Genomic DNA, 7560 nt, shown 5'->3' with positions numbered 1-7560 from the left:
GTTAGGCGTCAAGGTCTAGAGCATCCAAGAGGAATTATGGATCGCCGAGTGACCGAGTTTGTGAAGGTTCAGAAGTCACCTGAAGACTTACCACGAGTGATTGGGCGAGGTCTGTGTGACTTTAGCTCAAGGAGAATACGGTGAGGACTGTGTGTCCGGGACTGGGTGTCCTCGAGTTTAAATACTCAGCCGCTCCAACCAGATGTACAACTAAGATAGCAGTTGGAACTGGTCTACCAAATCATTGTCTTCACCGAGCTTACTGGTTCTATTTCCTCAACTCTTTAAATTCCTCATGTATATTGTTGTGTGCCTGTTCATATCTGTTTGAAGACTTTGACTGAAGATTTTCTCAATTTCCTCAGTTCTATTTCTTCAGTCTGTCGTCTTCTTCCTTGTGTTATCCTGTGTTTACGTTTTCTGTACTTTGTGTGTGTCTTCATTTCATCATGATGACTATGCTTGTGTTCTGTTATGTTCCTTTCTGAGTACTTATTCCGCTGCAAGTAGTTCTTCATTTAGGAATTTCCTCATCAGCAAATTCTTCAATGACGAATTCATAAAAATCGCCTATTCATCCCCCCTCTAGTCGATATAACGCACTTTCACACATATACTATATATTTGTAGTAGTTCACAACTGGTTGCTTGATTGGGTTGAAGTAGAACTAGCCATTATAGTCGGAGGAAGTTAAGCGATGGGTGTTTTTCTTCTTTCAGCCAATTGTTTTATTACTTTGTGCAAAGAATAAAATGCCTTAGATTGTAGACTTGCAGTTTAATTTGTTAGCAGTTTGAGAGAGGACGTTTGGCTCCCGGGAGCCATGGAGGCCTTTTTTTTGAAAACAAATCAAAATTCAAAATTTTCGGTTTTAAAAAAATCTGGAAACAATTGTGCAAGTAAATAAGTATGTTATATCTATGTGTATAAAATTTCAGAATGAAAAACGTTGAAATGTGACCTGTACAAAAAAGACAAATTCATGGCCGGAGAGGATGAATACTATCATGTGTTAAGAAGCCCCAGATTTGTCTTTTTTGCACAGCCCTCATTTCAACTTATTTTGCCCTGAAAATTTACACACATGTGTGTTATGCCTTCATGTATATGTGTGATTTTTTTCGATTTTTTTGAAATGTAAAAAATATGAAATTCGACAAAATTCAAAAATTTCAAAACCGAGCTCCATGGAGCTCGGCCTCCAAAGACAATATCCGGCTTTGGTTCTACATTTGTATGTTGACTTTATTGCAAGTTTCTGACTATCTACTTGTTCATGTTTAGATGGATGAGGTGCTGTCAGGGGTGGCTGAGACCATAAAGAACTTTGCGGTGATCCACCTCGTCGACATCACCGAGGTTCCTGACTTCAACACCATGTATGAGCTGTATGACCGTCGACGGCGATGTTCTTCTGCCTCAACAAGCACATCATGATTGATCTTGGGACAGGAAACAACAAGATCAACTGGGCAATGAAAGACAAGCAAGAGTTTGTTGACATTGTGGAGACCGTCTACAGATGAGCTCGTAAGGGCTACCCAAGGATTACTCCACCAAATACCGTTACTGAGGTATCTGTGCCTGGCCATTCATGCGCAGTGTGTAGCCCGCTCCGTCTGATCTGCGAAATGACAGTACTTACGCTGTGACCCTTGATGTAATGTGCGTCAACTTTGAAAGTGTCATGTAACTATGAGTAAATAGCATAAAACTACTACTTTACAGGCTAGGGTTTCAAAAAACTATCAGTTTTTAATTTTTGTTAGATAACTACCAAATGGGTGGTAGGCTGTTTCAGAAAACCCCAAATGCACGTTGTTTAAAAATTAAACATGTTTATGACAGGTCGGGCCCGCACCTAAACGACCTGTCTCTTTGATTGTGTGTTTGACCGTTAATTGACATGTGGGACCCACATGTCAGTGTCTCTTTCATCAATTTTTTTTACAGAATAACCTCTCCAAATATTTTTGAAAAGCAATCAGGTCCTTATAATAATATTTAAAAAGCAATCAGGTCCTTGGAGTCGCTGTCGCCGTGCTGCCACGACGCTTCGCCTGGGTCAGCACCGCGCCGCCTGTGGTTACTACCACGTGGCCATGGCGCCGCATGGGCTCTCCACTGCGCCGCCATGGCGCTCCGCCTGGTGTCGCCACGCCGCACCGCCATGGCGCTCCGCCTAGTGTCGCCGCGCTGAGCCGCGTACTCCGCCTGGTGTCGCCCCGTCGCGCCGCCATGGGTCGCCGCTGCGCCACCATGGGGCGACACGCCTGGAGTTGCCGCCGCCTGTCCTGGAGCCACCGCCCGTCAGGGGTCACTGCCTCGCATCTTCGGTAGGCGCCACCAGCACGTGGCGGCCGCTGGCCTGGCGATGGGCGTAGAGTGGTCGGGTGAGAAGGAGGTGTGCGGGAGGAATGGCTGGGGTTGAGCCCGAGTGATCGCCGGCGGTAGGTGGGCTGGCAGCGGAGGGAGCAGTTCCCCCTCGATCTGGTCCTCGTCCTCCACCTGTTCGCCTGGGAGGCTTTTTTAACAAATCTCTTTTATTATTTGCTCCATGGCTGACATGTGGGCCCCAGATCTCAGTTAACGGTCAAACAACCGATCAAACAAACGGTTTGTTTAGGGGTGGGCCCGACCTATCAGAAACCGGATCAATTCTAAATAGCACTGTCTTTAGCGTTTTTTGAAACAGCCGACCACTCATTTGGTAGTTATCTGAGAAAAATTAAAAACCGATAGTTTTTTGGAACCCTATCTTGTAAAGTAGTAGTTTTATGCTATTTACTCTGTAACTATGAATCTGTATCTTGAGTATCGTCATGTCATGAACTTGTAACCCTTGGAAACATGGCCTGTTGTCCATTGGTATGGCTGATAAAACAGATCTTTGGTTTAAACTGTGTGTGTGCATGGCTGAACCAAGGGCTCGGAGTATCTCGCTGGTAGAGTGTTACTGCTCACTGAAGCATTGATTTTCAGTTGAACTGACAAGGTGTTGAATAGTTGTATGTCAGTATAGATAATACTAATAATCAAGAAAGAACAATCAGTGATCAGTATGGTCCGGAGATAATAATCAGGTGTTGTGTTGTCTGAAACCTCATCCGGCCGTTCATCAGGGAGCTTAACTGAATGTTAATTGGCGAGATACAGCCATCCCTTGAATTTTCGCCATGTGGGCAGCGTTCAACACAGTGCACTTCCTTAAAGAATCAAGAAAGGGAAGCCGTCCATGGTTTGCATGGATCTGTCGGTACTAAGAGATGAACGTTTGTTTCGCCGCAAAGACACCAAAGCTGTGGTGGCGCAGTTGGCTAGCGCGTAGTTCTCATAGACCGGAGGTCGAGAGTTCGAGCCTCCCATAAAAGACCTCGTAGTGATGAAACGCTCGGTGACAACTTGGGTCGTCACAATGACACCTGATTAATCAGGTGAAATGAGCAAGTCTGAACCTTGTCTTTTTTTTTTCCGGTTCGGCGTAACTGCTGCGCTCTCTCCCTCTTTTGTTCAGCCTCATGGAACTTCACATGCTAAGTTGCCTTACATATCCCTTGACGATACCTAAAGTTCGTCCTGATTCAGTTAGTTGGTCCTGTGTAGTGATGTGATGTTATATGACTGCAGACCAAGTCCTTGACCGATTTAATCATTTGAACAAGTTCCTCCCGATTCAGTTAGTCAGGTGTTGAAAAGTTGTATGTCAGCATATTATAGATAATGATGAACGAACAATCAGTGATCTATATGGTCCGGCGATAATCTTTGTGATGTGTTTTTTTTCTTCTTGAGGGATTTGGGCTGTGGTTTGCATGGATCCTTGTGTCAAATCTCATCCGGCTGTTCATCAGTCAGGGAACTTAACTGGATGTGAATCGGCAAGATACAAACATCCCTGAATTTTCGCCATGTACGTAGCGTTAGCAAGTTAGCAGTATGAAGGAACTTGTTCTTTCCTGGTTAAGGATTAACAACAAGTGGGGTGGTGGCGCAGTTGGCTAGCGTGTAGGTCTCATAGCTGAAAGTGAATCCTGAGGTCGAGAGTTCGATCCTCTCTCACCCGACAATATATGAAAGACCATCGTAGTGATGAAACGCTCAATGGCAACTTTGGGTCGCCACATTGTACACCTGAATCATCAGGTGAACCCGAGCATGTCTGAACCATGGTCTTCTTTTTTCAATAAATTTTCCTTTTTGGTTCTGCATCTCCTCCACGGTTGCAGTTCCCTGCTCCTTGCTTCTCCTGCCCAAGCACTGATGTTCAGGCTCGCAAAGGTTGGATTTCCACATGATATGTTGCCCTACTACATCTTGATTATGCACTGCGTTACCAACTTCGGGTTATGGATTAATGGTCTGGGAATTTGGAGGAGTGCCTTCAGATGAGGGAGCATCTCATTTGTCATTAGACCAGTATGAAGCACTTGGGCACTCTTTGGGTTCATCTTTCAGAATCCACTATGATAAATTCGAATTGTCGCTGTGACCTGTGGGACATATCTATCCATGCGTGTGCACTGCTGAGCCAAGGGCTCGGATTGCTATGTTGGTACAATGTTACGGCTCTCCTTGTATCTACCTAGGTTGCCCTGAAGCCAGGTTCACATTCAACGAAACAAAATCCCAGGCCTCAAACATTTTTCCTGTTTTGAATTGTGAGTGATGTTTGTACTCTCAGTCTTGCTCATTGCTTCTAGATTCCAACTAATCTTGTGTGTGCCGTACTTATCGATACATGAACTGACAAGGTCAAAATCCCTCGTGATTCAGTTGGTCCTGCGTAGCGATGTGATACATGAACTGGCAAGGTGTTGAAAAGTTGAAGTATGTCAGCATAGATAATAATCAAGAAAGATTAACCAGTGAGATATATGGTCCGGAGATAATCTTTGTGTTGTGTGGTTGTATGGATCGTTGTCTGGAATCTCATCTGGCTGTTCATCAGGGAGCTTAACTGAATGTGGATTGGCCCCTTGGATTTTCGGAAAAATGGTTTGTAGTGTCCACCGAGCGTTTACATAATCACAAAGAAACAGGAGTTGTCCATGATTTGCAATGGTCCTGTTGCTGAACAAGGACATTTGTTTCGCTTGTTGTACAGCAATTGGGGAGGTGGCGCAGTTGGCTGGCTCGTGAGGCGTAGGCCTCATGGGTAGCAGGCTAGCAGCGTCGGGAGTTCGAGCCTCTCGCACCCCCCACATGAAAAGACATTGTATTGATGAAATGCTCTGTGACAACTTGGGTCGTTACATGTACACCATGACTCATCAGGTGAAGCGAGCAACTCTGAACCTGGTCTTCTTTTTCTTATTTTTTGCTTCAGCCTTAACCGCTGAACCTGGTCTTCTTTTTCTTATTTTTTGCTTCAGCCTTAACCGCTGCTCCTCTGCTTGTTCTACTGCCCAAGCTCACAAAAAGTTAGAATTTCAGATGATACGGTAACTTCAGATAATGAAGCGCTTGGATGGATGGCTGCATTTTTCTTCGACAAAGGGATGCTTGGAACAGTCAAGAAATCCAGTGCTCGATTGATTTCAAGCTTTAACAGTAAAACAAGTGCTAATTCTGTTGTGCTAATTGTTTGTTATTAACATCTGAAGCTCATTCTTTGTTTTCTGAACATGTAACCCTCATCTGCGCGGCATGATCATGGTGCAGGCAACTAGATTTGAGATCAATCCTCCTGAGGTGATCGGCCACTACCTTGCCGAGTTCTCCATCAGCTACAGGCACGGAAGCGTTTCATAATCATTTCGCGGACCCGTTTTTGTCTGTTTTCTCTCAAGTGGAACTTGCAGTGGTTATGCCTGACGCCCGCCTAGTCTAGTTGGTTGCCTGATGCTCGGCCAGGCGCTCGCCGCAGCAAACAGCGGGGGGCCCTTGGCTACCACCGGAGCCAGAACCCAGAACCCAAGACCTGGAAGCAAGCTGTCTGAGCGGATGTCGGCGGAGCGCACCTGGCTGAGCAACGACCTGCTGGGGTGGATCCTGCTGGCTGTCGTCGGCCTCGTCCTGTCCTTCTACACCGTCTACTCCTCCATTTCTATCCTCGACGACGACGACGACCAGTCCGGCGCCGGCGGCATCACGCTCTGAAGCCTGAACATCACTACCACCTCCTTTTTTTGCCTTCCTGATCCGTGAAGGCCTCACAAGCTATCACGCATACATGGGTGAATGCCGAGTTGCTGATTATGGTTATGAATTACTGGGTTGCTGGCATAGTAGGCCCTTTTACCTAAACGTGAGGCCGAGTCTGAAGCAGCAGCTAGCTAGCTGTACTTTGCTGAACTGAACAGGCCTCAGAACATGAGCCGTAAGGAACAATCTGTGATTTGCGATGGTCCTCTTGGTTTATACTCCATTAAAAGTATAACAAGGACGTCTGTTTCGGCTGTAGTCCAACAAGTGGGGTGGTGGCGCAGTTGGCTAGCGCGTAGGTCTCATAGCTGGGACCTGGGAGTGATCCTGAGGTCGAGAGTTCGAGCCTCTCTCACCCTACAAAAAAACGACCACGTAGTGATGAAACGCTCAGTGGCAACTTGGGTCGCCATGTGTACACCTGAATCATCAGGTGAACCGAAGACCGAGCATGTCTGAACTTGGTCTGCTTTTTTTCTTTTATTTTTTTGCTGTTACGTGCCTCTCTCCGTCTTGCTGTTTAAGCTCATCCTACTCACCAGGTGATGTGTTTCCCCAGTGAGCAACTACCGCACTGTCTCAGCAAGTCAGCATGCAATCCTCTGTAACTGCCGAACTACATATTCTGTCAAGGGTTGGCGTGCTGCCGTGGTCTATACAAGTAGTCCTAGGTAGCCATGGTGTGAACCAAATCATGAGTAATATTTGCTCTACCTGAGCTGAGCATCTCCAACTACAAATGATGCATCTGTACATACGACACGACCGTATACTTATGTATTGTTTCTCAGAAAAGAAAAAGAAAAATAATCGAGCTTACGAGGACAGTTGCTCTACCACAATACTAGTGTCACAATGTGTTGCTCGCATAGTAGGCCCTTTTACCTGAACGTGAGGTCGAGTCTGGTCTCTGTCACTGCCCAACAAACCATGACATTTTTAGTGATGAATCGCTCAGCAAAACTGAATATGAAATATAAAAAAAATACCAACATACAAAGGCAACTATCTGTTGTACACAACATGAATCGCTCAGCAAAACTGAATATGAAATATAAAAAAAATACCAACATACAAAGGCAACTATCTGTTGTACACAACATGAACGGAAATATCTTCTAGTGCATGGCAAATTAGTACCGTGTGCATATGAACTGTTTCATGTCGTGCCCATGGTTTTGGTTACCGGTCGAAATTTCAAGATTTTCCATGGTTACCACGTATTTCCTTGCCCCTCAGTAAATCCCGATACCGAGCAAAAATACCATTTTTTTTGAAAATTTTGAATTTAAACGCTTGATTTGTAGTAAAGTATGTAGGATCTAATTAATGCCATGCGAGTTAGTTCTGACGTGTTCGTAGCAACCTAGTTCCTATTTTGAGAGGTCTCTGGTTCAAATGTTCGTCCATTCACT

General features: G+C 45.3%; 1 non-coding gene and 1 pseudogene across 1 annotated transcript; both read left to right on the top strand.

Annotated features, from left to right (window-relative positions):
* The first annotated feature begins 1285 nt into the window (after positions 1 to 1285).
* On the top strand, positions 1286 to 1574 carry LOC123095978 (thioredoxin-like protein YLS8; annotated as a pseudogene).
* Positions 1575 to 6414: 4840 nt separating this feature from the next.
* TRNAM-CAU (transfer RNA methionine (anticodon CAU)) lies at positions 6415 to 6505 on the top strand. The gene is given in 2 exon segments: positions 6415 to 6452; positions 6470 to 6505. It is a non-coding gene; the product is annotated as a tRNA-Met (tRNA).
* Positions 6506 to 7560: the final 1055 nt, after the last annotated feature.

Source organism: Triticum aestivum, chromosome 1B (genome assembly GCF_018294505.1).
Source record: "Triticum aestivum cultivar Chinese Spring chromosome 1B, IWGSC CS RefSeq v2.1, whole genome shotgun sequence".
NCBI classification, from domain to species: Eukaryota; Viridiplantae; Streptophyta; class Magnoliopsida; order Poales; family Poaceae; genus Triticum; species Triticum aestivum.
Note: the sequence above shows the minus strand (reverse complement) of the source record. Positions and strands in the feature narration are given on the sequence as shown.